Source organism: Myotis nattereri, assembly GCF_964212035.1.
Source record: "Myotis nattereri genome assembly, chromosome: 1".
NCBI classification, from domain to species: Eukaryota; Metazoa; Chordata; class Mammalia; order Chiroptera; family Vespertilionidae; genus Myotis; species Myotis nattereri.
The window spans coordinates 77,253,190-77,280,753 of record NC_138075.1 but is presented as its reverse complement, the minus strand read 5'-3'; the positions used below and the strand labels follow the sequence as shown (position 1 = coordinate 77,280,753).

The 27,564-nt window shown below is 40.4% G+C and overlaps 1 long non-coding RNA gene and 1 gene segment (V, D, J or C); one reads left to right on the top strand and one right to left on the bottom strand.

The window, feature by feature from the left end:
• Positions 1-27,564, top strand: part of LOC308528750 — an 852,227-nt gene that overhangs the window by 782,107 nt on the left and 42,556 nt on the right. The window contains exon 2 of the long non-coding RNA XR_013996732.1: positions 8,103-8,290. This is a non-coding gene — a long non-coding RNA (uncharacterized lncRNA). The remainder of the gene's footprint in view (positions 1-8,102; positions 8,291-27,564) is intronic.
• Positions 1-27,564, bottom strand: part of LOC308528712 (T-cell receptor alpha chain constant-like) — a 575,855-nt gene that overhangs the window by 536,162 nt on the left and 12,129 nt on the right.

Sequence of the window (27,564 nt, the reverse complement as noted above, 5' to 3'; positions counted from 1 at the left end):
TCTTTATGTGAGAGGAAAATGAACCCCACCTTTTAAAACACATTATTATTTGAGTTTTCTGTAACACATCAATCTGTGACTGATACAGATGATGTTTATTAAAAATACAAATTCATCATTTCATCAGAGACCGGTGGCATAAGCCAGGATGGGTTCTAATAATCCAGACGTTGAGAGGTGCTCTAGGTGATTCTCTCACAAGTGATGTTGGTGATGTAAAGTCTGCCATGGGAATCCTGGCCCTATGCAGCCTTTGCTCCCTCACCTTTTCCACCAAACATGCACATAAATACAAACACCCAATTTTCTCCACAAACAAATTTTCAGTAGTATCAACACTATCTGAAGAAAACTATATTAAACATGTATTTATCTTACTAGGAACAAGAATAAGTAGATGGAAAACTATTATGTATGTGATAATAGAAGTACCCACTTTCAAAAAAAATATTTCAGTGGTAGTAGAGAACATATATCTCTCACTTTGATGGGAAAAATTATAGAAATTGAGGCTTGGAAATCACACCATAGGGAAATGACAGAATCAGATTCAGATCTTGGTGTCTGTTATTACACACTGATTCTACTGTTCCACTTTAAAATGAAAAGTTTGATCAAAAGAGTCCTAAGATCTTTTCTAATTCTTTTTCTTTAATTCAGCCATTGTATTTTGGATTTTTTTTTTTTATTGTTGACAATGTTATAGATGTCCCCAATTTCCCCACCGTGCTCCCCTTCACCCAGCCCCCAACCCATCCCAGGCCTTCCCACATTGTTGTCTGTGTCCATGGGTTATGCCAATCTGCACATATGTTCTTTCTCATTCTAATGCCTGATTAATCTACTATTTCCTATACAGTCAAAAAGAATGGCAAACAGTTTCTAGGGTATTTCATAACTGTTTTTAAAAATTGATTTTAAGATATTTTTTGCATAAAATAGAGTGAGAGATGGAGAAGGGGGAAGGAAGGAAGGAACTTTTGCTCCTTCCTTCGACAAAAGGAAAATGGGAAGAGAATATTGGTTGGAACAATATGGAGTAGAAAGCGAGTGCTAGGGGATAAGTCTGGGAAAAGATCTGGGTTGGATGTCTGCAAAAATAAATCTGGATGCTGATCAGTAGGAAACAAAGAACTATTAAAGCTTTTTGAGCAAGGAGCTGAAGCCATTTAAGGAAACTATTTAAGAAGTTTACATTTTAATCTATCTGTTACCTGTTAGATAGTTGAAACGTTTGTGAGGAAGCTTAAAACAGTAGCTACATGATATCACCTACCTCTAAAAAGTTAAGGGATGTATCCACTATCTTAAAATAAAGAGGGAAAGAATCTATTCCTCTTAATATTCGTATGTATTTGGCCATACATACAAAAAGTATTTCTAAAAGCAAAAAATAAAAATTAAAAATTAAAAAATGAAACCATAAACATTGTTCTTCTTAGGGAAAAAAAACTGTGGAGTTATCTATCTATACTAATAATAGAGGAATATGCAAATTGTCCAGGACACTATCACAGTGCAGTAATGACTGAACAGTAGGCTGTGTGGGGCAACAAGGCCAGCAGCGAGGTTACCAGGCCAGCGGGGGGCATTTTCGGGTGACCAGGCTAGCAGGGAGGTAGTTAGCAGTGATCAGGCCAGCAGGCACAGGCAGTTTAGGGTGATCAGGCTGGTAGAAGGGGGGCAGTTAGTGGTGATCAGGCAGGCAGGCAGGCAGGTGAGCAGTTAGGAGCCAGCAGTCCCAGGTTGTGAGAAGGATGACCGGCAGCCGGACATCCCCCAGGGGGTCCCAGATGGAGAGGGTGCAGGCTGGGCTGAGGCCGCCCCCCCCCCACCCTCACCCCCAGCCCTGTGCAAGAATTTTGTGCTCTGGGCCTCTAGTTTGGAATGAAAGGGAAACCTTTTCTCATTCAAAAATAAAATAAACAAAAATATACGCTAATTACAAACAGGCTTTATTGCAGGAACTCAAGGATAGTTGAACATTAGAATGTCCATTAATATAATTCTTCAAGTTGAAAAGTACAGAATCTATGTAACCTTGCAAGATAACAAAAAATACTTCAAAATATATTTCTGATATAAAGTCTAATTAACTAAACATAACATATCTAATCCTGTTACAAGATAAAGAATATCTTTTCAAAAACATCAGCAAATGTTATACCCAATAGGCAAAAACAAATGGCATTTATTTTAAAAGTAAAATATATTGTGAAAAGTAAAATCTTTTATAGGAAACCTAAAATGAAGAGGAAATGTATATTTTACACATTCATAGGAATTAATGTTAATTAATATTAATGGAAAAATGTGGATTATAAAGTTTGTACTGGTGGAAAGTATTTTTTAAATTTAATACAACACTAACTAAAAAAGAAAGACTTTTCTTTTATACAGCCTTTGAAAAAATATAATCTAGAGAGGTAGTACTTTTTCCTTTCTATCTGAAATTCTAAGAATTGTGCTTTTTATATATAGCATTCATAAATGTATCATAAATTCATGATATATATTATTTGGATTTTTCACTGTGTTACATGTACATTGATGGGGCAAATGAAATTACTGACATCTTAACACATGTAAAATTGATGACATGGAAATGTGCTAGTAGTCATTGTATGTACTTATCACTACCACATACTTGCAAAAGAAAGAAAAAGTTGAGTTAAGAACATTCAGGATGAATAGACAGCTGACTCTCATAGCCAGTTAGCCTGGAGGTCAAATCACCCCTGGTATTACCGACAACAATCAAGGCTTAACTACAAGACTGCGCACAAAGACCACTAGGGGGTGCACCAAGAAAAGATATAAAAATGCGGAGACAAAGAAACAGGACGCAAATGTCAGAAATGGAAGATATAGAGCTCAAAACCACACTTTTAAGGTCTCTCAAGAACTGTCTAGAAGCTGCCGATAAACTTAGTAAGGCCCTCGAAAAGACTGGTGAGACTGCCGATAAATGTAGTAAGATCCCCAAGAAATCTAATGAGACCCTCGATGTTGTGATAAAGAACCAACTAGAAATTAAGCATACACTGACTGAAATAAAGAATATTATACAGACACCCAACAGCAGACCAGAGGAGCGCAAGAATCAAGTCAAAGATTCGAAACGCGAAGAAGCAAAAAACACCCAACTGGAAAAGCAAAATGAAAAAAGAATCCGAAAATACGAAGATAGTGTAAGGAGCCTCTGGGACAGCTTCAAGCGCACCAACATCAGAATTATAGGGGTGCCAGAATATGAGAGAGAGCAAGATATTGAAAACCTATTTGAAGAAATAATGACAGAAAACTTCCCCCACCTGGTGAAAGAAATAGACTTACAGGTCCAGGAAGCGCAGAGAACCCCAAACAAAAGGAATCCAAAGAGGACCACACCAAGACACATCATCATTAAAATGCCAAGAGCAAAAGAAAAAGAGAGAATCTTAAAAGCAGCAAGAGAAAGAAACCCAGTTACCTACAAGGGAATACCCATACGACTGTCAGCTGATTTCTCATCAGAAACTTTGCAGGCCAGAAGGGAATGGCAAGAAATATTCAAAGTGATGAATACCAAGAACCTACAACCAAGATTACTTTATCCAGCAAAGCTATCGTTCAGAATTGAAGGCCAGATAAAGAGCTTCACAGATAAGGAAAAGCTAAAGGAGTTCATCACCACCAAACCAGGATTATATGAAATGCTGAAAGGTATCCTTTAAGAAGAGGAAGAAGAAGAAAAAGGTAAAGATACAAATTATGAACAACAAATATGCATCTATCAACAAGTGAATCTAAGAACAAGTGAATAAATAATCTGGTGATCGTAATAGAATCAGGGACATAGAAAGGGAATGGACTGACTATTCTTGGGGGGGAAGGGGGTGTGGGAGATGTGGAAAGAGACTGGACAAAAATCGTGTACCTATGGAAGAGGACAGTGGGTGGGGAGTGAGAGCGGAGGGTGGGGCGGGAACTGGGAGGAGGGGAGTTATGGGGGGAAAAAAGAGGAACAAATGTAATAATCTGAACAATAAAGATTTAATTAAAAAAATAACAGTTTGGTCAGAAAAAAAAAAAAAGAACATCCAGGATGAATAAAACAAAATTATTAAATTTTGACCCCTGTGTATACATCTTTTTAATATTCTGTGAGAGGAAATAGGAAGCACACATAAAGGACATCTGTGGTATACTAAGTATGATGGTTGTCTCAAGGAAAAGAATTGTTAGTTTTTACATTTGTTCTTACATGAACTTAGTAATATTCCTTTACTGAGTATATATGTGTGCTGAGCTCTGTGTTAGAAGGTTAGGTGAAAACCAGGTAGAACACAAGGGATCTTCTCTGGAACATTTAGCCCAGTAGGGAGAGGAGGCAACCCAAAATGGACTGCACTGGGCCAAGATAGGTGCCAAGATAAAAATAAAAATAAATACATTGTACAGTTGTTAGAAGTGGAGGGTAAGGTACAGCTCTAGAAGTCCTGAGATGCTTATAATAGAAGAAGCCACTTGAACAGTGGAAACTGAGCAATCATCAGCTATGACAGCAAACCTTAAAACAATTCAAAGACTTGTCATCTCAGTGAAGTTCCCAGAGTGTCAATGGGCCAAAGAATATTGAGATGTCTCCTTCAAGGTGAAAGACATGTAGCTGCACCTCACACCACCTACCACAGAAAAAGAGGGACACCACAGGATAGGCCCTTTTGGATTTTGGAAGCAACAGACACTACATGTGGGTGGGTGTTGGTTTGACCTATTTACAGAGTCACCTATAGAGCTGCCAGTTTTGAATGGGGATGAGAGCAAGAGGAGACACAGCAAGTTTGGACTTCAGTGAAATATACTTTGCCATTTTGGTCTTATCATTCAGCAAATCCTACAGTGATACTTGATTTTCCATAGTAAATAGGATGAAGAATTTGGAAAACACCAATAATTGACTCACAGCAGTGTCCTATAGTATTTGGAGGAATATATGCCCTTTTCTTCAAATAAGACAGCTTCTAGCTTGCTAATTGACTTCGGTGAAGTCTGAATATCTAGCTTAGGAAACAGAGTTGACCATGAAGCCTGAACTCCCATTATGAACCAAGAATTGTCTGACCTTCTTAGCCATAATGTTGGTCATGCCCAGCAGCAACTTATCATTAAGTGGAAATGGTACATAAGAGATTAGGCTTAGGCTGACCCAGAAAGTACAGGTAAGTCACATGAGTAGGTGCCTCAGATGCCTTTGACACCAGCTTCTCTCATATTGTCTGCTCTCCTTTAATCCCTGCCTACACCCTCCTAAGGAGTTCCTTACCATCACTTAACTAAGGACGAAAACAATAAAGCCTACTGTACGTATGCTCTGGCACATTTACTGAAACAACACAAAACTAACACCCACAGCCCCACTAAAGGACATTGGTGAAGGAAATCACCCTCCCCCCCCCCAAAAAAAAATATCAGGGGATACACTGTTATCTACATTATTTAGAGAGATGGCCAGAAGTACTGATCTACATTGATTTATGAGCAGCTACTAATGGTTTTACTGGGTGATAAGAGACTTGAAAAGAACAGGATTTGAAGATTAATGACAAGGAAATTTAGGAAAGAGTTTTCTGGGCACAGACTATAAAGATAATTAATGCTTCGTGAGAATACCGACCAGGGGAAGACCACTGGCGTGGAAGCTCTTAATAATGGACAATATGATACACTCTGTGGATAGGTAAGCAGCTTTCTCCAGTCACCCCAGTGCTTGCTCAATGGTCCCATGAACAAAGTGGCCGTTTTAGAAGGTTTGGAAGTTATGCATGAACTCAAAAGCATTGATTTCCCCTTATCAAGTTTGACCTAGCTAATGATACTTCTGAGTGCCTAATCTGTCAACTATAGAAACTAATGCTGAGCCCCTGATATGGGCACATTCCTTAGAGGGCCTGCCCAGACACCTGGTGATATGCTGATTACATCAGACATCTTCCATGATGGAGATGGTTGGAATTTGTCCTTACTGAAATAGACACATATTCTTGTGTATGGATTTGTCTTCCTTGTTTCACGAGCACCCCAAGACACTTCAGCAGCACCCCTTTACCAGCTACCTGTAAATTTTACTGGAACCCTGATAGGTGTTTCCCTGTTTTCCAGCCTTTTCCTCTGGCACCTCAGCCAACTTCTCACCACCCAGCAGTCTAGCGCCACCCACTTCCCAGAGAGGTCTGAAGCGTTGGTACGAGAGGAGGGCACATGTTTCAATGTGTTATTACTTTGGAACTTTGGCTCAGTCCTAGAGATGAGAGTTTCTCCCGACATAAGCTATTCACATATTCTTTAGAGTTATTTTTTAGCTCAGTAATTAGTTCTCTATTATTAGTTTTTAAGTGTTTAAAGTTCCCTTGTTAAAATTACTGTGTATTTCTTCTTATTGGACCCCAATTGATGTAGTAGGTGTCCAGGGGAGGAAAGACATTAGATGCAGAAAGACCAGCAATTGCATGTCATGGAGCAGTATCATACTTTTAAGGAACTGTGCTTAGTTAGGTATATGGTGACAAACACATGTGGGGGTGGATGGGGTGGCAGAGGAGGTGAAGAGCTGGGACTTAAACCTGGGGAGTCCCTCTGGGCAAGAAAAAAAAATGCTTTTTTAATGCTGTGCTATATTGTATTTTATTTCAAAGGTATCTTTCCAGGTACTACTGGACAGAATAAATACAGTTACTATTTTATAAAGTAATGTAGACAGAGTAGGTAATGAGAATTTGCTTGGAGAAATTTTTGAGGTTGATCTAGCTAATTGACAACTGAGGGTATTGTATGTAAGAGGTAAACTCAATGCCAGTCTCTAGGGGGAGACTGCCCCACTGTGGCCATAGAGAGGACTTACAATGAAACATTTGCTGCAATTCCCACGGGGTTTGTGATCTGCTTCCTTTGCAAAACCAGCTACTGTGTCACTCACAGCACAGTAATACACGGCTGAGTCTTCCTCTTGCGCTGATGGCTTCTTCAGATGGAAGGACGCCTCACTCTTGTCAAGGACTGCCGTGAAACCTTTGGCGCTCTCCCCTGAGAAGTGTTTCAGGAGTAACTGCAGGCTTTGTCTGGGATACTGGACATACCAGAAAAGTAGAGGGCTCCCAGAATACACGTAGTTGCACTTCACCTGCACTGAGGCCCCTTCAAGGACGGAGATGATGTCCTCGGGCTGCGTCACTGTCTGGGCTCTTATTCCTCCTGTAACACCAATTCTAGGTCAGGAATCATCTTAAAGACAGAGGAGGATACTTCTTCAAACTGATCCTAAATATGAAGAGCACAGAAAGAGAGAATTAAGAGAGGCTTTACTCACGGAGTGTGACTATGATCACAAGCACGGAAGTGAGGATGGGCTTCATGTCCGAGCTGTGAGAAACAGGAGGCTCTTTTCTGGAGGACTTTTCTGGAGACAGTTCAGCCACATGGACACTGGCCGAGCAGTGAGTGAGTTTACCCAGCACGTTAAGCAAAAGCATTTCCTCCAAGGGCTGGTTGCTTTCAGGCTTTCTACTAAATTCAGTTTGTGTCATTTCGCCCTCTAGAGGCTAAATGTGATATAGCAGATAATTTCGGGCTTCAGGCAGCTTTAAACTCTAAACCAGAATGGAGAAGGAATTCCTCCACAGTTAATAAGACAAAGGGGAAAGCTATGTTAGATTTAAAAGCATATTACTAAAAAGGTCCAAATGGAGGCGTCAATGGAACAGAATAGAAAGTCCAAACGTACAAATTACTAATGGAAATTTAGATATAACAAAATGGGGGAAAGAAGGCATTCTAGTATTTAATGAAAAATACCTTCATGAATGGAGAATCTTTTAGAGATTAACAAATAAAATTTGGATGCTTACCTTAATATCTGTTACAAAATAAATTCCTAATGAAGACAATATTTAATATTTTTAAACAAAATAAAATATCTTTTAAAAATAAATTTACGCCGAAACCGGTTTGGCTCAGTGGATAGAGCGTCGGCCTGCGGACTGAAAGGTCGCAGGTTCGATTCCGGTCAAGGGCATGTACCTGGGTTGCGGGCACATCCCCAGTGGGAGATGTGCAGGAGGCAGCTGATCGATGGCTCTCTCTCATCGATGTTTCTAACTCTCTATCTCTCTCTCCTTCCTCTCTGTAAAAAATCAATAAAATATATATTTTTTTAAAAAAATAAATTTAGGATGGTCATGGATATTTTTAAAAACAATATAAAGCATACAAGAAAATATCAGACTTCATAGAAATTTAAAATTCTATACAGGTATGTTAATGAAATGTTTAAATGTTACCAGGCCAAGTTATCTTTCCATCTATCATCATTCTGAGTGGCCCTTTAGAAATTTAGTTCTGTAAGTTAAAAAAAAAAAAAAGGCCATAAACAAAGGAACAATCATTTAGCCTAGAAAAAAAGCAATTCTAGAGAGATGGCTGATTGAAAATATCCCTGATCCCCTGTGCTTAGCCAAGGAGCTTCTGCAGCGACCAGCCAAGCTATGGTGAGAGAATTCAAGCACCATATGCCATTGGGGCTCTTATGTGAATCTGGAGTCAGGTAGCCGGAAACTTCAGAATGAAGAGCAGAAAACTGTGGGTCTTGGAGAGAGCTTGGTTTGTAGAGATCAATGGACCTCGAAGAAGGAAACATTTTCTTGAGGAAGCCTCTCCTCTAGTCCCCAAATTGCTGAGAATAAAGTAAAGGGAGGCTGATCCCCATCTGTCCTTAATGAAGAAGAGGACAAGGGGATCAGAGAGCCAAGAGATCTCCTTCCAGTTTTTCCACAGGGCCTGACATTGCTACTGGTATCAATGCCCTTCTGGCTGGTACACTGCTGATCACAGACACAGAAACCTCGAGGTGAGACTTGACGAGGGGTGGTGAACACAAAATACAGTGTGCCGGTGAAGTGGTGCAGAATGTGCACCTGACACCTGTGTAATTTTGTTAACCAATGTCATCCAAGTACATTCAATAAATAGAAAAAAAAAGAAACCTCTAGGCTTTGCACCCTCACAGGATTGCCTCCAGTTAAAGTGCCCAGTAATCAGGAGGGGAGTAAAGATAAGGAAAGGAAATCTCAGAAAGAAACGCGGGCCCCGTCTGAGTCGAGAATAGTCTGAAAAAATGGTCAGTGGTCTAATTTCTTTAACCAATAATTAGGACACATAGTTTCAAAAGTGATTTAGAATTCATTTACAAGAAAACTCTCACAAAGAAAAAATATCTCATTGGGTATACTGTTTATTTATTTAATCCTCTTAATGGAATAAATACAATTACCAGTAAATGAAATTAAGAGAATTCTGTAAACCTCAGACTATGGTTGTCCTGAACAAACACAATGTCTCCAACAAGACTTCAGTGATAGAGAAATAGGGCGTGTATATGATGACCACCCTGACCTCATTTCTATCTCCCTTCTGTTCAACACTGTCCCCACACACCCTGCAGGCACACCTGGCTGATTCTGCTCTGTGACTATGAAGTATAGGCCACATTTTGAAATGGAAGTAACCGTTTCCAATTTCTTTCTTTTCATCTCTCTTTTCTTTTTTTTTTTCCACTTTCCTCCTCTTTCTCTACATATGTTCATTTTCTTCCATTTCATCTTCTCATTTTCTTTTCCCCTGTTTTTCTAGTCTCAGGAGAAGTATAACAGAAGGTAGATATTACTAGAATAATTTTAAAGTGAACATAAAGGTACACATTTTAGAATTTTAATCATGAAAACCAAGACTGTAAATAAGTAATGTATCTGTTTTCAACAGGAGCTTCAAGCTGTCCGGTGGCCCTAGCTGATGTTCTCTTCTTAGAGAGTCATCTCTGTTACATCCATCACAGCCGCAGGCCTTCCTCGCAGATGAATATATGGGGAATTCCCCTGTTCTTATAGTATATAGTATGTATATATACGTAGTTAGTTCAGATGCTCTCCTAACTGCTGCTAGCCTTTATTTAAATTTTAACTAGGTCTCAACTATGTCAGAACTTGAGAAAAAAGTTTCTCATTTAGAGTAAGGCCTAGAGTGCCTCCCGGTAATACAAAACCATGAGGCCACTTAGCTCATCAGGTGCCACCAGAACCCCAGAGCCTTCATTCCATTCTTTCCTGGGGACCATCTACAGATTATCAGGAACAGAAGAACTATCAGGCTGGAAGGGGACTTTTTTTTAATAAACTGGTTTCTTCTTAAAAATGTCATTTAATAGAGGTCACTATCTTAAAATATTTTGTCAAATTGCACCTTTGGAGTTAAATGTGATTTTTCATATATATATAAGTGTTCCCTCAGGAGTTCAACCGACTGGGAGTTTGATCTCTCGCTATGACATGTGCTGACCACCAGGGGGCAGCGCGGAATGAAGAAAGGCCCTGGCAGGCAGCCAGCAGCGGAGGAAGGAAGGCCCTAATGGGCCCTGATCTCCTGCCAGGCCTAGGGATGCTACCCGTGCATGAATTTTGTGCACCGGGCCTCTGGTTTCAAAATAAGTGCACATAAGTTTATTGAAGGTCTTCTATAAACTGGCACTTGCACTAGGTCTTAAGAAGTTAAAAAAACGTTGTCTCTACTCACAAGATGCTACAGTATATAGAGTAGGAAAGGCAAACATGTATGTGTGTGTGCATATATCAAGTAGCAGCCCCAAAAAGTACAAAAATGAACCCAGCTAGACAAAGATTTAATGAGAACATGATCATTTTGTCTTTTTCTTAGAAAAAATAGAAATGTTATCAAGAGGTTAAGTAGAGATATTAGCTTTGGGGTGGAATAGAGATGATTCCTAGATAAAAATTATAGAAAGAAGTTGGGCTCAGCCAGTGTGGCTCGGTGGTTGAGCATTGACTTATCAACCAGAAGGACATGGTTCAATTCCTGGTCAGGGCACATGCCCGGGTTGTGATTGTACAGGAGGCAGCTAAGACAGCTGAGGCAGCCAATCAATGATTCTCTCATCATTGATATTTCTATCTCTCTCTCCCTTTCCCTTCCTCTCTGAAAAAAAATAATTTTTAAAACAGAAATAAGTTGGGTCCTGGCCACTTTGGCTCAGTGGTTAGAGTGTTGGCTTGCTGACCAAAAGGTTGTGGGTTCCATTCTGATCAGGGGCAGGTACTTCAGTTGCAGGCTCTCACTTCCCAGCCCTGGTTGGGGGGAAGCAGGGGGCAACCAATCATTGTGTCTCTCTCACATCGATGTTTATCTCTCTCTGTCACTCCCCCTTCCTTCCACTCTCTCTAGAAATCAATGGGTAAAAAGTATCCTCAGGTCAGGATTAACAAAACAAAGAAAGAAAGAATTGGGAGAATTGGGAGACATGAAACATAATTACATATTCTGGCCATTGAATCACTTTCAGGTGTGACTGATGATAAGCATCCTCCCATATCACTTGGGCCTTACTATGCATGTGTCTAAGCTGCTTCTGTCCAGTCCCTTCCCTCATTGATCATTGGGGAACAGACTTGGAGAGTGTTAAATTAGCAAAGCTGTATAAATGGCATGCCTATATTATCTAGTATTAATGGCTCGGTGCACAAATTCATGCACATTAAAAGAAAATTAGAAGAAATATTTTAATATCACTCTTCACCCTTTCTCTATAATAGAAGTGTCAACCAAATTCACAATATACAATGACAGATCGAAACACATGTGTGCAATTGACACCAGTGAGAGCTTTATATGTATCGTGCATGTGCGAGTCAACTTAGCCTTTTATATATATAGAATAAACTTGCTTAATTAGACCTGCTTTCTAATTTAACTAAACTTTTTCCAGCTCAGTGAAACACCCTCAACTTCTCTTTCAGGTTACTGTCAGCAACACAGCAGTAAATATCAACATGAAGCAGATTATTATTGTAGATCACTCAGGGAGAACAAAGGGTAAAATATTTAACTGCAGCAGTGTTTGACTATATTCTGCACAGTGAGAAAACCTGAAGTCATTTTCAAGTTCCACCATTTCTTATTTCTTTTCAGTCATGTCAAGTTTCTAAGCTTTCTAAAATTCCAATTTCCGGCTAATGAAACAAAGTACGATTCCATCAAGTCTCCTATCTACCTACTCCAGGACTTCTGTGAGGATCAAATGAGATAAGTCACATGAAAATGCTTCACAGACATTTGGTTACAGTGTGAAATATGTCCAACTGGCTATAAAGCAAGTTGTATTCCTGGGATGAAGAAACTGCAAGGAGGCTAGTCACTAGGGAGAGGAAGCTGGGCATTGCTACATGATGTCATTACCCAGCACCCACAGTGACGATTTTCTGGCTGGCCATCGGGTCTTGGCAGCAGTGGCTACGATTTTGTGGGCTGTCACTCTGGGGTGGTGGCAGGGCCTGTTTCCCACTTAGGGGAAGCTGAGTGTTGCTTTGTTGGCCAGGTCCGAGCTGCTGTTTCTCTGTAAATGGCAACTGTGCATTACAGCAGCTCCTGCATTGAGTGCCTGCCCCCGGTGGTCAGTGAGCTGCATAGCGACCAGTCAGACAATGGGAAGGACACTTAGCATATTAGCCATATATATATACACACTAGAGGCCTGATGCATGAAAATTCGTGCAAGAGAAGGCCTTTCTTCCCCCTGCTGCTGGCACCGGCTTTCCTCCAGCACCCGGGATCCAGGCTACCCTCCTCCTACCACTGGCAGGCACCCAGGACTGTGGCTGGCTTCGTCTGGGCCACCCGCAGGTGCCTGGGACCTCAGCTGGCTTTGTCCAGGCCCCAGCTTCATCAGGAAGGATGTCTGGAATGACGCCTTGTCTAATTAGCATATTATCCTTTTATTAGTATAGATATAGATTACCTTTACACCTTTCCTGTTAAATAATAACCAGATTATTACAATGATAATCCACAACCAAGGCTCAATGGTGCAGGGGCCACAATTAGCACTGCCTTCTAGCCTCTCATGGCTGCTAAGGAGACTGGGGCCTATATTAACACATTGTTTGTGGGTAGTTTTTATCGCACGCTAACAGGTGGCGCGGGCCATTTTTGCTAATTTTTTGCACAAATGGCAACGTTCAGTAAAATTACGATAACTTTAGTTTACATATTTATACGTTACCCGCATTCTACCACTAGTCTATAAAAAATGTATCCTGCGTCTATAAAATACGTGTCCCGCACTCTACTACCAGTCAACGTAAAATGTATACAATGTGTTAAGCTTCCCTATATTTCCTTGGGCTTAGGAGAGGGCAGGCTTTCTTTCAAACTATCCAATCTCTCGTGACTTTTATCCTAGCCAATCTTTTTCCCAGATTTTTCTCCTCCCCTTTATGATCACCATTTTGGCTCCCACTGCTCATGCACTCAGTAAAGGAATTTCCCCCTCACAGGTTCTCCCTCCCCTCTTTGATATGGAGAAACTGGTTGGCTGTTCCCTGGGGGATTGGAAAACCTGTCTTTCCTGCCCTTTCAGATGTCAATCCCTTTGGCAGAGCCATACTGGTTATTCCCTGGAGTTAAACTGTAGTTTCCTGACTTAATCAGGCATTCAGTCAGCATCACTTACTGAGAGTACCACATTCAACAAGATGCCCAAAAGGAAGGTCAGTCCTGGTGAAGGACAGGGGAGGAGGAGCCTGAGAGGAGACCAATAAGAATCCTCTCCCTAGAAAATGTGGCCTAAGTAAATGAAAGGGCCATAAAAGGTATAATTGAAAGGACAAGCCTGTCAGAAAAAAACTCCAAACTAAAATGAAACTAAGGGAACTAAAGGAAAACTGGGAAAGGTAACACATCAAGATCTAGAAACTAAAGAATAAGCAGCAGCCAAAGAAACTAAAAGTGAGTACAGATGAGTCTTTGATGCAACAAGAGAAGAATAAACCAAACCTGTATATCTTTGAACATAAACCTTCTATCCTCTTTTGTTCACTTCATAGAGCTATTCTTATAAACTATTTTAAGTGCATGCTTTAGTAGTTCTTGACACATCTAATCTAATAAGAGAAACATGCAAATTACCGCACCTCTGTTATGTCCAAGCCACACCCACCAACCAATCAGAGCAACTATATGCAAATTAACCCAACCAAGATGGCAGCCGGCAGCCACAGAGCTGGAGCAAGCAGAAGGCTGGTTGCCCCAGCGATGGAGGAAGCCAAGCTTCACACCTGCCCTGGCTGGCTGTGGCCTCGGCTCAAGGCAACAAAGTTTCAATTATAGAAGATAAATAAATCCCAGATACCTCCTTCCAGCCAGCCTCCACTGGGAGCTTGGGTGGCTGGGGGCTGTGGCCAGCCTGCAAACAGCCAACAGCCCCTCACCCAGGCTGGCCAGGCACCCCAGTGGGGACCCCCACCTTGACTGGGCTGTAGCCAGCCTGCAAACAGACATCGGCCACTCACCCAGGCTGGCCAGGCACCCTAGCAGGACCCCCCCTCCCTGAAGGGAGTGTGGCCAGCCTGAAAACGGCCCTCTGCCCCTCACCCAGGCTGGCCAGGCACCCCAGCAGGACCCCCACCCTGACGCAGGACACCCTTCAGGGAAAACCAGCCGGCACCCTCCCATGAACCAGGCTCTATCCTATATAATAAAATGGTAATATGCAAATTGACCCTAACAGCAGAACAACTGGAAATGACTGGTCACTATGACACACACTGACTACCAGGGGGCAGATGCTCAATGCAGGAGCTGCACCATGGTGGTCAGTGCGCTCCCACAGGAGGAGCTCTGCTCAGCCACTAGCCAGGCTGATGGCTGCCAGTACAGTGGTGGTGTTGGTAGCTGCTCCCACCTCCTCAGCAGCGCTAAGGATATCCAACTGCAGCTTATGCCTGCTCCCCGCTGTAAGTGGACATCGCCCCCAGGCTCCCAGGCTGCCAGAGGGATGTCTGACTGCCAGCTTAGGCCCAATCCCCCGGGGAGCTGGCCTAAGCCAGCAGGTGGTCATCCTCCCAAGGGGTCCCAGACTGAGAGAGGGCACAGGCTGGGTTGAGAGACCACCCCGAGTGCACAAATTTTTGTGCACCAGGCCTCTAGTATTTATAATAATGCAGTAATCCTACTTCATCTCATGTTTTAAAATTAGATTTAGGAAATTGTAAAAATTTGAGAAGTGAAATCATTCACTTCATAATTTCTGCCACTAAATATTATAAATTGTTGAATTAAGGGAGATTTAACTTCTGTGTGGGTATAATTTTTATAATATTTGGAGGAGGCAGTTTTTTTATTCTATGATATGAATCAAATCACAAACAACAATTTGGAATATATATATAAAACATATATAATATATATAAAGTACATTTAAAAAGTTGGCTTTTTAGTACAATTGTTTCAGAATAAATAAAAATGTTCCTTGAGCCCTGGTCGGTTTGGCTCAGTGGATAGAGCGTCAGCCTGTGGACTGAGGGTCCCAGGTTTGATTCTGGTCAAGGGCATGTACTTGGGTTGCGGGCACATCTCCAATAGGAGTTGTGCAGGAGGCAGCTGATCCATGTTTCTCTCTCATCAATGTTTCTAACTCTCTATCCCTCTCCCTTCCTCTCTGTAAAAAATTCAATAAAAAATATATATTTTTTTAAAAGTGTTCCTTGATCTTGGATATCCTTATTCGAATTAAGGTAATCTTTGCCATTGTGAAGTTCCATACTGTAGGTTATATTTTCCTATAAACTTTGTTAATGTGGTTTACAAGACTGAAAATTTTGTTGAGTGTGTAATTTTATCATGAATTAGTGTGACTTATAAAATACCTTAGAGTTTTTTAGTAAATTAATCTGTTATACTTGATATATTTTTATGGGTTACTAGCCTCAAATTTTTAATTTTGAGACCAGCCAGTGTTGCTCAGTGGTTGAGCATCAACCTATGAACCAGGAGGTCAAGGTTTGATTCCTAGTCAAGGCACATGCCTGGTTGCAGGCCCAATCCCCAATACGGGTGTGCAGGAGGCAGCTGAACAATGATTCTCACCATTGATGTTTTTCTCTCTCTCTCCCTCTCCCTTCCTCTCTGAAATCAATAAAATTCTATTTAAAAAATTTTATTTTGGAAATCACTGGAATAAATTTCAAAAAAAAATTACAAGTGGGTGGCTCTTAGATTTTCAATATGTGTTGCATTAAGAGTTATGTTCATTATAGTTTTGATTTCATGTATGGAGAAATGTACACATAAGACCTATATAACCTTATTAACCATTGTCACCCCAATAAATTTAATAAAAATAAAAAGTAGCCTGGCCAGTGTTGTTCAGTGGTCATGGTTCAATTCCCAGTCAGGGTACACGCATGGGTTAGGGGTTTGATCCCCAGTAGGGGAAGTGCAGGAGGCAGCCAATTGATGATGTTTCTCTCTTATTGATGTTTCTCTCTCTCTATCATCTCCCTTTCTCTCTCTCTCTCTCTCTCTCTCTCTCTCTCTCTCTCTCTCTCTCAAAAATATAAATCAATAACTTTTCAAATAATAATAATAAAATAAATATAGAAATAAAATAAATAAAATTTTCTTTTGAAAAAATAATTGTGTTCAATTTATTCATTAGTTTTATGTAATACAAGATCAGAAATCAAGGTATTCTAATGTCAAATTTACTTTAAAACATATAAACATTGCACAGTGAAGTATTATGTATGTGCTAGAAGTTAAGCTTCAAATCCAGGTTGAGAAACTATACTGCACTAATTAAGAATTTATGCTGTATAGGTTGCCCTAATTGAGAATTTATTCAGAACAGCTTGTCAGCTAACATTATAATCAAGTACTTCCAATTCCTACATATTGATTAACACCTGAGTCAGTGATAATTACAAATAATAAATGCTAGAAATGTGTGTTTTTTATAAAAATGCTCTTGCGTTTTTCACTTCCAAACTCTGACACCTTATGATGTACTTTTGTCTGTGTGGGAGTGCGGTGGGAAGTTGGGGGAGGGTATGTCCCTCCTGGAGAAATTCATTAGAAGACCTCCGTCTAGTTCAAACGTTATCTGAATGTAGCACAGCATTGATGTTGAAGCACTCCCCAGACTCCGCCTACCCTTTCCTTTTGCCTTCACAGAAAAAAAGAAGAAAAAAAAAAAGAGCTTCTTGAGAACTCCCCAGGCTGAGTTCTTGAGTCACAGAAAGTCCCGGTGTCTCGTCTCAGAAGGTTTGTGCTCAGCTCCCCCTGCAGCCTCAGGCACTGTGTCACTCACAGCACAGAAGTACACAGCGGAGTCGCTCCAGTGGGCTGAGTGTTTCTTCAGGTTGAAAGAGGTTTCATCCTTCCTAAATTCAGCTTCAAAATCTTTTATGCCTTTAACCAGGGTGTTCCCTGAGAAGTACCTGAGGACAAGCTGGAGTCCTTGGTCGGGGTCCTGCAGGTACCAGTAGAGGTACGGTGAAGCAGAAGATGAATATTTGCATCTCAGCTCCAGTGGGGCTCCTTCGGCGACAGTGACATGGCCGTCAGGCTGGGTCGCTGACTGCGCTCCGGTTCCTCCTGGAACATCAATGCTGCATAAGAAAAAGCGGACTTGGCCCCGAAGAAAAGGGGTGTCTATTCAGTTTCCAATTAGCACATGCTCACTATTGTGCAGACAGGAAAGGGAATGGAATGTTACTTACTCAGGGCAAAAATCACCTCAAGCACAGGGATGAGTAGCAGGAGCATGGCTAAGCAGTGGGCGGGCTGCAGGCTCCGGAGCAGGTGAGACAAGAGCTGAGGTCACTGAGCCTTCGGAGGCTAAGCTGGCTAAGCCCCTTGCCTTGACAAGGCTTTCTTTTACTGAATTTGGATCTTTTCTGGCCTCTTATTCTCGTTACAGGTTCCCATCTACTCAGACATCAATGAGGACACAACAGCCAGCTGCAGGGAGGAGGGGCTAAGTGCATGGTGATGATTTCCAAGAAAAATAAATGTCTTACCTGTGTAACATCGCCCTCTGGAGGCCAGAGGCAAGACCAAAGATTCAAAAGAACTGTGTTCCCTTCTCATTTCAGAGATGCGAAAACTGCAGCATGTGTGTTTCTTCCTTCCTGAATCTGTGATGACGTCACCTTCTGCAGTAAGTAATGTTAGTCCTCAAAATAAATGAGAAATGGGAGTTAAGTAAAAATCGAAGAGTAACTTACCTCATTGATAAATTAGTCACAGAAGACAATACTCTAGATTTTAGAATACTGTTGAGAAACTATATTATATTTTAAAACCATTCATCAGGTAGAAAGACCAATATCAACTAACTATTGCCTCAGTTGAGCTGAGCTTCATATGGTCTTATGCTGCTGGATGCAAGCATCAAAGTGTGGGAAAGAGATTACTCCTTAATTTGGTGTTAAAAAGAAGAAGAAAAATGACCATCAGACCAGAGGCTCATACTTAAAATCAGCCTGGAACATATCTCATTAATTATTTAATTAATGCAAATGAATAAAGGCCATAATTTTCAGCCCTATTCGGTTTGGCTCAGTGGATAAAGGGTCAGCCTGCAGACAAAGAGACCCGGGTTCGATTCCGGTAAAGAGCGGGTAACTTGGTTGAAGGCTCCTCCCTGGCCCAGGCCCTGGTCAGGGCACATGCAGGAGGCAACCAATCAATGTGTTTCACATCGATGTCTCTCTCTGTCTTTTCCTCTCGCTTCCACTCTTCCTAAAAATCAATGGAAAATTATTTTCAATTGAGGATTAACAAAATAAACACATTAAATAAAATGGCATGAAAATGTCTTTGTCTGTGTTGCTCTTTATTCTTCTACACACAAAAATTTAATGTGATTATAAATTACTCGTAAAAAGCAGAATTATAGTTACTAGAATGGTCACACCAATTTTGTGGTGCTGGAGAAAGGGCAAGAACGCTGGCACCAGGGGTGGAAAACCTTGGACCCAGCAGGGCGAGGGGATAAATGCTCTGTGTATGGTCTCCTGGAGCCAAGCAACAGCTGCAGTAGGCGATCTGACTTGCTCTGGTTTGTTATCCTCTTCTACATTCTATGAAAACAGAAAATCTCCTATTAATGTGGCCTGTCCTGAACTATTCTGCTGTGCCTGACACCATCAATGGAAGCTTCTCAACAGAGATTCCCATCCCCATTTGTATACAAACACATAAATCACCACAACCTTGTTTCAGTTGAACTGGTACAAATACTAGTATATACACTGCTGGTGTCTAAGCAGTCTTGAGTTATGTACCATGAATGACTGTAAAGGTTGCAAATACTCAGTATGCTGCTCCTATAGCTTAACCAAATTGATGTAATGCTTATTCTAACCAAGTTCAACAATAAATCCCAAACTGGATTCACCTATGCCTTTTCAGATTATATGTTTATGTCTGGGGAGACAGAATATTTGAAAAGGTGGTTGCTTTTTGGTCGTTTTTGGCAATTAAACCAAAGATTGGTGTGCCAAATTACTTTGCAATGACCATAATGATTAGTATGCTAGATCCTAACTGTTTACATCCTGTGACTTATTCATAGTTGACGAATTCTGAGATACTAGGAGGCATGATTGAATTAATGCTGCAGATTGATCTCATCTTGCTGCTTAGAGTCTCTGAATAGTAGATTTAATTAAATGTGGTTTGAGACTAATAGAATGGATCTACTCTCATTCTCTGTCAGTCAGATTAATCAGAATAGCTGACGAAGTTTCATACAAAACTTTCTAGAAACTAACAAAATGTAGGACCCTGGAGTAGATTGTGCGTCTCTCGTGCTCCTATGTGCTTGCTTTGTATGGCAATAATGTAAGGCCATCGCCTCTCAACCTGTAACCATTTCTAACCATTTGTCAGGGTTGCGCTTGCAACAAGCAACACTGTGAAATGAGGCAATGTCTTCTCTGAGACAAAGAGCAAGCTTACTACTTGCTAAAGAAAATGCAGTGAATTCCCTAAGCTCAGTGTTTCTCAGCTATGACACAATCCTGCTGCACTAATATTATCCATCTGTACCCATTATACCACCCCATGAGACTTAAGTGCAAGTGATATATGCTGATGGTCATGCTCCCTGCTATGCCATCCTATAAAATAAAAGCATAATATGCTAAGTGTCTGAACAATCGGTCAACTGTTCAGTCAACCATTCGACCAGTCACTATGATGTGCACTGACCACCAGAGGGCAGATGCTCCAACCGGTAGGTTAGCTTGCTACTGAGGTCTGGCCAATGGGGACTGGGCAAGAGGGCCGGACATGCCCTGGAGCCCTCCTGAGGTCCCTCCTCGGCCGGCCCCCTCCTACGGCCCGATCACTGGCCAGGCTGAGGGACACCACCCGTCCAAGAATTTGTGCACCAGGCCTCTATTAAGTAATAAAAGTCTTTGTCTCTGACCCAGGAGTCTTGTATCTTTAATGACAGCATTAAAGAAACAACAATTTATTATCTTGTAAGAAGGGCAAGATCAGAGATCTAATAAGTCTGATACTTTTATAGATACTACAATAAAGACTTTACTCTTGAGAAATATAAGTTTTCCAAAACTGGTCCAGAATGAGCTTTTTTTGAAGGATGTCTAGACCCATATGAGATTTAACTCTCATTTCTAAATTAAATGCTTGAGCAATTTTCTGATATACATTAATGAAATAAAGACTGCTGGAAAATTAGTGTTACATACTTAAATTACTATTAATTGTGTAAGGAAACTGATAACAAGTAGATAGACAATCAAAAGTAGAATAATTATGAACTAGTCCTCGGTCCATAATAATGATCTTTAATCCAACTTAAAAAAATCCAATCTCCTATAAAATGTCTCTACCAAGGCTAATTATTTAAGTGTGTTTACTGAGGGGATTTTCTTTTGCAGTAATCCTTTATAATAAAAGGCTAATATGCAAATTGTCCTCTTGGGAGTTCAAGTGGCAGACCAGGAGTTCAATCGCTCACTATGATGTGCGCTGACCACCAGGGGGCAGCATGGAGCATGGCAAGTGACCAGCATTGGCTGGGCACTGAGGGAGCAAGGGAAGGAGGTGGCAAGGAGGCTGGGAGATGGGGACCTGCATGATGGCCGTGCATGGGCAGTCAGGAAAGGGGAGGCCAGGAGGCAGGGAACCTGATTGGCCCTGATTGCAGGCCAGACCTAGGGACCCTACCTGTGCACAAATTTTGTGCACGGGGCCTCTAGTTTGAAATAAAACATTGACATGTGCTCATAATTATTTTACTTGAAGTTACTTTCATACTTTTCAAAGTCTTTTGGATATGTCTTTTTTTCCTTTTATATAATTCACTGTGAGGTTACTAGCCTTCAAGTTGAGTTCATTCAGATTACACCTGATAAAGTGATGTCAGTTGAGTGAGGACAGGCTGAGACCCTGAGTGGGTATAATTATTTGACAGAGCAAAGGAAGGCTAAGATCTGAGTCCGAAGGTAAGGGCCAAGAGAACTGAATTGTACCACATACCCAACCAAGGAGAACATACACAAAGTTGAGTTACTAAGGTGGGAATGAGGAGAAGGGAAAAGGGAGAGAGAGAGCAGGGCCAAGAAACTTCATTCAGTAGATATTTCTCAGCTGACTACTATAAGCAATCACTACTCTATGCACTAAGGAGAAAGCCATGAACAAAAACAATAACTCTGACCTCATAGAGCTTATATTCTAACTGAAACTATAAGCAATGAACACATTGGCATATATGTTTACAATGTAACTGCATGTTATAATTACCACCACCAGGGAAATAACCAGATTGTTGTGATAGGGAGTTAGGTGCTCTAGGGATAACTACATTCATCAAGAAGATGGACAGAAGTCAAAAGGCTTTTCTATAGTAATGATATTTGAGCTGAGAACCAAAGGATGAAAATGAGCCAGGCTCACCAAAAGCTGGAGGAAGAAAATTTCAGATGTGTGAAAGGATAAGACCAAATGTGGGAAAGGACATGGCAAGTTCAGAAAATAGAAAGGAGATCAGAGCTGTTGCTGTACAGAGAGCCAGAGAAAGAGAGTTAAGAGCTGAGATTGAAGAGTCAGGCAAGATTCAAATAATGGAGAACCTTGTACAACAGAGCCTAGGGTTGTTATTTTATTCTAAGAGCAACATAAAACCATTGACATATTTTGGCAAGTAGAGGCAGCTTCTAATTTACAGTTTGAAAAATCACTCTAGATACTGGTTAGATTCGTGTTTCTCAAACTTTTCAAGGATAGAATCACCTGGGGATCTTGTTAAAATGCAGATTCAAATTCAATCAGTTTCAGTCGGAGCCTGAGATTATTCTCAAGTTTCAATACTGCTGGTCCACCTTTTGAATATCAAAGATGTGGAGAATACATTGTCCTGAGAGAAAAGAGGCCAGTTAGAAGGTCACGTGGACCAGAACTGTGTTTTTCAAACTTTATTTAATATATGTTATTTTTTGAAATTTTATTCTTATTCTGTGTGATGTACTCTAATGTTTTCTAATCTTATTTTGTTTTAATTATTTTAACAACAAAATATGTAAACTCATAGGTTAAAATAAAAGAAAATTAAAACACTAGAATTTTCACTTAGCAAAATGGAAACAACTTTAAAATAATAACATCCATATTGGTAAAGTGCTGGGAAATCATTAACCTCATGAATTCAGACCTTGATAAAATTTCTTCATGGAAATCAGACATTCAGTGTCATGTCTTTTGCCTTACTTAAGCAATTCAATGTCCATTCAAGCTACAGACTTAATGATGTTCATAAAAATATTGCCTATAATACTACATAATTGAAAGCAATACCAAAAAGTGATTGATTCCAAAAAAAATACATGTAATGGAAATTAGTCATTTAAAATTGTGCCCTTGATGTATGTTTTCTGGCATATTAATACCTACAATATAATGCTGAGAAAAACAAGTATGTTAATAAATACTGAGTACTTTATAAGTCCCTTTCATAGCAAAGTGCAGCTGTATATGTACACCAAAGGATTTGAAAACTTGTAATAGTCATTATTCCTACTTCGTGAAATTATGGGAGTGTTTTATTTTTTCTGGTTGTTTATATCTTCTAATTTATCTAAAATTGATATGTATAATTACATAACAACTTTGAAATTATTTAAATTTAAAACACACAACTTCTTCAAACTCTGGGTCCTACCTTGCATCTTTAGTGGAAGAAGCAATGGGCAAGGAGTCAGGATGTTTAGGTTCTACTCCTAGGTCCATTTTTCTATGTCATGCTTTGAGGAAGACATACAGCACCTGTAGATACTAATTTTTTCATCTTTTAAATGAAGGGCATGGGCTGAATCAGCATTTCCTAGAGAGTGATTGATGCAGGAGATCATGTTAGGCAGCACATGGCTTAATTTTTTTAGCTGTTACATATGTAATGTTATTTTACTTTGTAATAGAAAAAAAATATAACCAGTACATCACATATATGGTTTCACAGATAGTATCAATTAAAACAAGAATACTTTTTTTACAAAGTTATTTTAAAAGTCTGTTTAATATAAATTTAACTTAATATTAAATTAGAAAATAATGGTATAAGTGGCCCACAGATATAGAAAATATTATGAGGATTATGAACAAATGAGTTAAATGCTGCTGGTGAGGGTAAAACTTGCTTTATGAGCTGGAAGCCTGAGCCACAAAGGGGTCTGACCTCTTGCAGTGAAGGGTACAGCAGTGGAAGGGACTCTGTGCACAAACAGGCCCAGGATCAGTACAATCTGCATTGAGGAACAACACCTCAATAGTAACAAAATGAAATTTAATTCAATATAAATTCAGATTCATCAGACAAGGGAGAGATGTATTATCCGCAACTTCTATTTGGAGACAGAGATGAGAGGCTGGGATATGCAAAATACTATAAAACTTCTCTTTTCCAAGCTCTTTAAATATATCCTATCTAACAATAGCCAAACATGGTAATTGACTATACCTTCACTACGCCTCCCATGGGCTAATCAGCAAGATATGCAAATTAACCACCGACAAAGATGGCAGCTAATTTGTATACCGCAGGCAGGGCGGGACAGCGCCAGCCGCCATTCAGGCCCCCATGGGCGACGCCAGAAGCCGCAGCTGTAGTTGCCCAACTCCTGTTCCATACTCATGATCTCTTAGTACTCCAGCAATTATCACTTACATGGTTCCTCCCATTCTTGATATTGTCAGCAAGATGATCACAGCTATATGTAGTGTCCTGTTTGTACCACCTTAAGTTGTTAAAGGGACTCACTGTATAATTGCATTGAATTGTGCAATTATCTCCCTCCAGGACCATCAGGGATGAAGGATTCTGTTCCACTTGGTTTTTGCCCCTTACCCCTATTCAGAAAGCAAAGTGAGATTTGAAAGATAGACCTTTCATTCTTAATGTTTTCTAATTTGCACCCCACAATGAATCCCAGGTGAACTATAAAATGGCCCTATTTTCTTCCCTCCAACCCTTTGCTTCAAATGCAAAGAAAATATTCCTTGGTGGGAGCTCCTGTGTGAACCTGGCTAAAACTCTTTATTAACTTACAAAAAAAATGAAGCCACAAAACCACCAAGGCCCTCAGATGCTTCTCCATTCTTCTTCTGCACAGGGATGCCTCCAAAATTGGCTTGTCTACTCAACACCTTTTTCTAAAACATTACACAAAGGATTTTAAGAGTTTATGCTTAGCAAATCAGAGACAATTTACCCATTCAGAGACCAGATTTTGGTATCCAACACAATCATATCTACAGGCAGGGTCAATACAAACACTGCCATTTTGAGGTCAAATCTACAGTTACACAAAACCTCTGATTAAGCTTTTTGCTAAGTTTCCTCCTCACTATTTGCAGCATTATATAGCATACTAGAGGCCCTGTGCACAAATTCATGCATAGGAGGGGTCCCTCAGGGTGGCCTGCGGGGATCAGGCCAAAACCGCAGTCTAACACAGCCTGCCACTCCTACCTGCCACTCCCGCACATTCTGGCCCTGCTGCACCTGGTGCGGGCTGGAGCCCAGCAGTCCCAATAGGGAGTGGCTCACACCACTGCAGCAGCGCTCGCCAGCCATGAGCCCTGTGTCTGGTGCCCGTGTGTGGGCAGGGGGGAGACACGATCCCAAGGGCCTAAACCAGCAGTCAAACATCCCTCTCACAATCTAGGACCCCTCGCTCCTAACTGCCCACCTGCTCACTCCTTACCACTTGGCTTACCCCTCCTTACTGCCAACCTGCTTGCTCCTTACTGCTTGGCTCACTGCTCCTTAGCATTGCTGCAGAGGTGCGAGAGGCTCCCGCCACCACCACTGTGCTGCCAGCCATGAGCCCAGCTTCTGGCTGAGCGGCACTCCCGCTGTGGAAGCACACTGACCACCAAGGGGCAGCTCCTGAATTGAGCATCTGCCCCCTGGTGGTCATGCACATCATAGTGACCCATCATTCTAGTCATTCGCTGTAAGAGTCGCTGGGCTTTTATAGATATAGCTTAGAGGCCCAGTGCACAAATTCGAGCATAGGTGTGGTCCCTCAGCCTGGACTGCAGGGGTCAGGCCAAAACCGGAAGTCTGACATCCCCAAAAGGGTCTCAATTGCGAGAGGTCGCAGGCCAGGCCGAGGGACCCCACTAGTGCATGAATCTGTGCACCGGGCCTCTAGTTATGTAATAATAAAGAGGTCAATTAATCAAGAGGACATAATAATTATAAATGTATATGTATCTAATATCAGAGTTCCTAATATATAAAAAATATATTTCTTCAGCCTGAAAATTTAGATTTGCCAGTCCCCACAATTACATGAGCCAATTCCTTAAAGTCTTTCTCTCTCTCCACTCACGGGCCTACACACACACACACACACACACACACACACACACACACAAACATCCTATTGATCCTATGGGTTCTGTTTCTCTGGAGAACCCTAATATAGAGAGTTATTTTTAAAAATAGAGAGATTTTATATTCAAAAAATGATAGCCTTAAATTTGTATACACCTAAATAATATAGATTCATTGTGTGTAAGTTTATATACTCTTTTGAATATTTGTTATATCTCACAATAAAATTATTTTAAGTGTTGATGGTAATGAAATTATAGCCCCTAGAAATGGTTGATTCCTCAGAGATGCATACACCAGGGTAGGGCAAAAACCACAGAATCAGCCCAGAAAATTTGAGAGAGACAAAACTGAAAGAAGAGAGGGTAGGGGAGAGGAAGAATGAGAAAGAATGTCATTACAACAGAACTCTGCATACCCATTCTTCTTATATTAAGAGCCCTACATATGAAATACAACCATTTATCAACAACACCTTCAGAGAGACAATAATAGTTACTGCAATGGATATTTACAAACTTCACCAAGAAATCTATGTGGTAACAGAAAAAATTCAAAAATTCTCCCCCAAAGCAATGGCAGGACCCAAATCACTGAGGCAGCAGCAGATTTCAAGGTATTCAAGTACTTAGGACTCTTCCAAACTCTAAATCCAAGTCTTGTCTATTTAATTCCTCCCCTATGCGAACTCGGAAGTTACAACGTTGTCCTTGTTCTCCAAAATGCGTTTTCTACTTCCCATTGTTATGTGAAGTATTTGTGAGCACGTTGTCAGCTACTTAGTCTGGGTCTTATCCATCCCGCACAACTCAGGATGTTGGGAAAACAGGCAAATAGTAGACCTTGCCTGAGATAACACATCTTGTAATGAAGTAGTTTATTACTATTCCCTCTTTCTTTAATGGCATCTCTTCCATTCATATCATTTTCTCTGTATTTATTTCTAGGAAGTCTTAGAGGTTGACTAGATATATATTCTTCATAGACCCAATAAGCTATTGGCATGAAGCGACACTAATATTAAAGTATAAGTTTTGTATTAAAAAACAGCCCAGCAGGTGTGGCTCAGTGGATTGAGCATCATCCCATACACAAAGAGGTAATTCGTTTGATTCTCGGTCAGGGCACGTACCTGGGTTGCAGGATTGATCCACAGTTGGAGGTGGAGGGGTACAGGAAGCAGCCCACTGATGTTTTTTTCATCATTGTTGGTTCTGTCTCTCCCTCTCCCTTCTCCTCTCTCCAAAATAAAATAATAATAATAATTTAAAAATGCTTAGGTTGAAAATATTAATAAGAAACAATGAAAAATGGGGAAAAAAGACAAAGATAACCTTTAAAATCAATGAATAAATGACTTACTCAAGAATGGATATTGAACCTGGGTACATGCCTCAAAATAAACAAAGAAAAATATAAAGTTTTGAACCTAACTTCACTTCTTACACACACACACACACACACACACACACACACACAAACAAACAAATCTAGACTACAGTATTAAAGACAAAAATAACCTAAAAGAAATTAAAGAAAATATGAGGTAAATTTTTATCATTTTTGAGTGTTATAAATTTTTAATGTAACTCAGAATCCACAAAAAGAAGTTTTGATAAATTTACTAATATTAAAAGCTATTTTTTAAATTCGCATGGCAAAAAAGAAAAAGGGACCATAAATACAATCAGAAGAGTAATAATAAAGCTTTTTTAAAGACACATATGTCTGATAGCCTTATGACAATCTCATTAATATAGAAGATGCTCTTTAAAATCTATATTTAAAAGACAGACCAGTAGAAAATA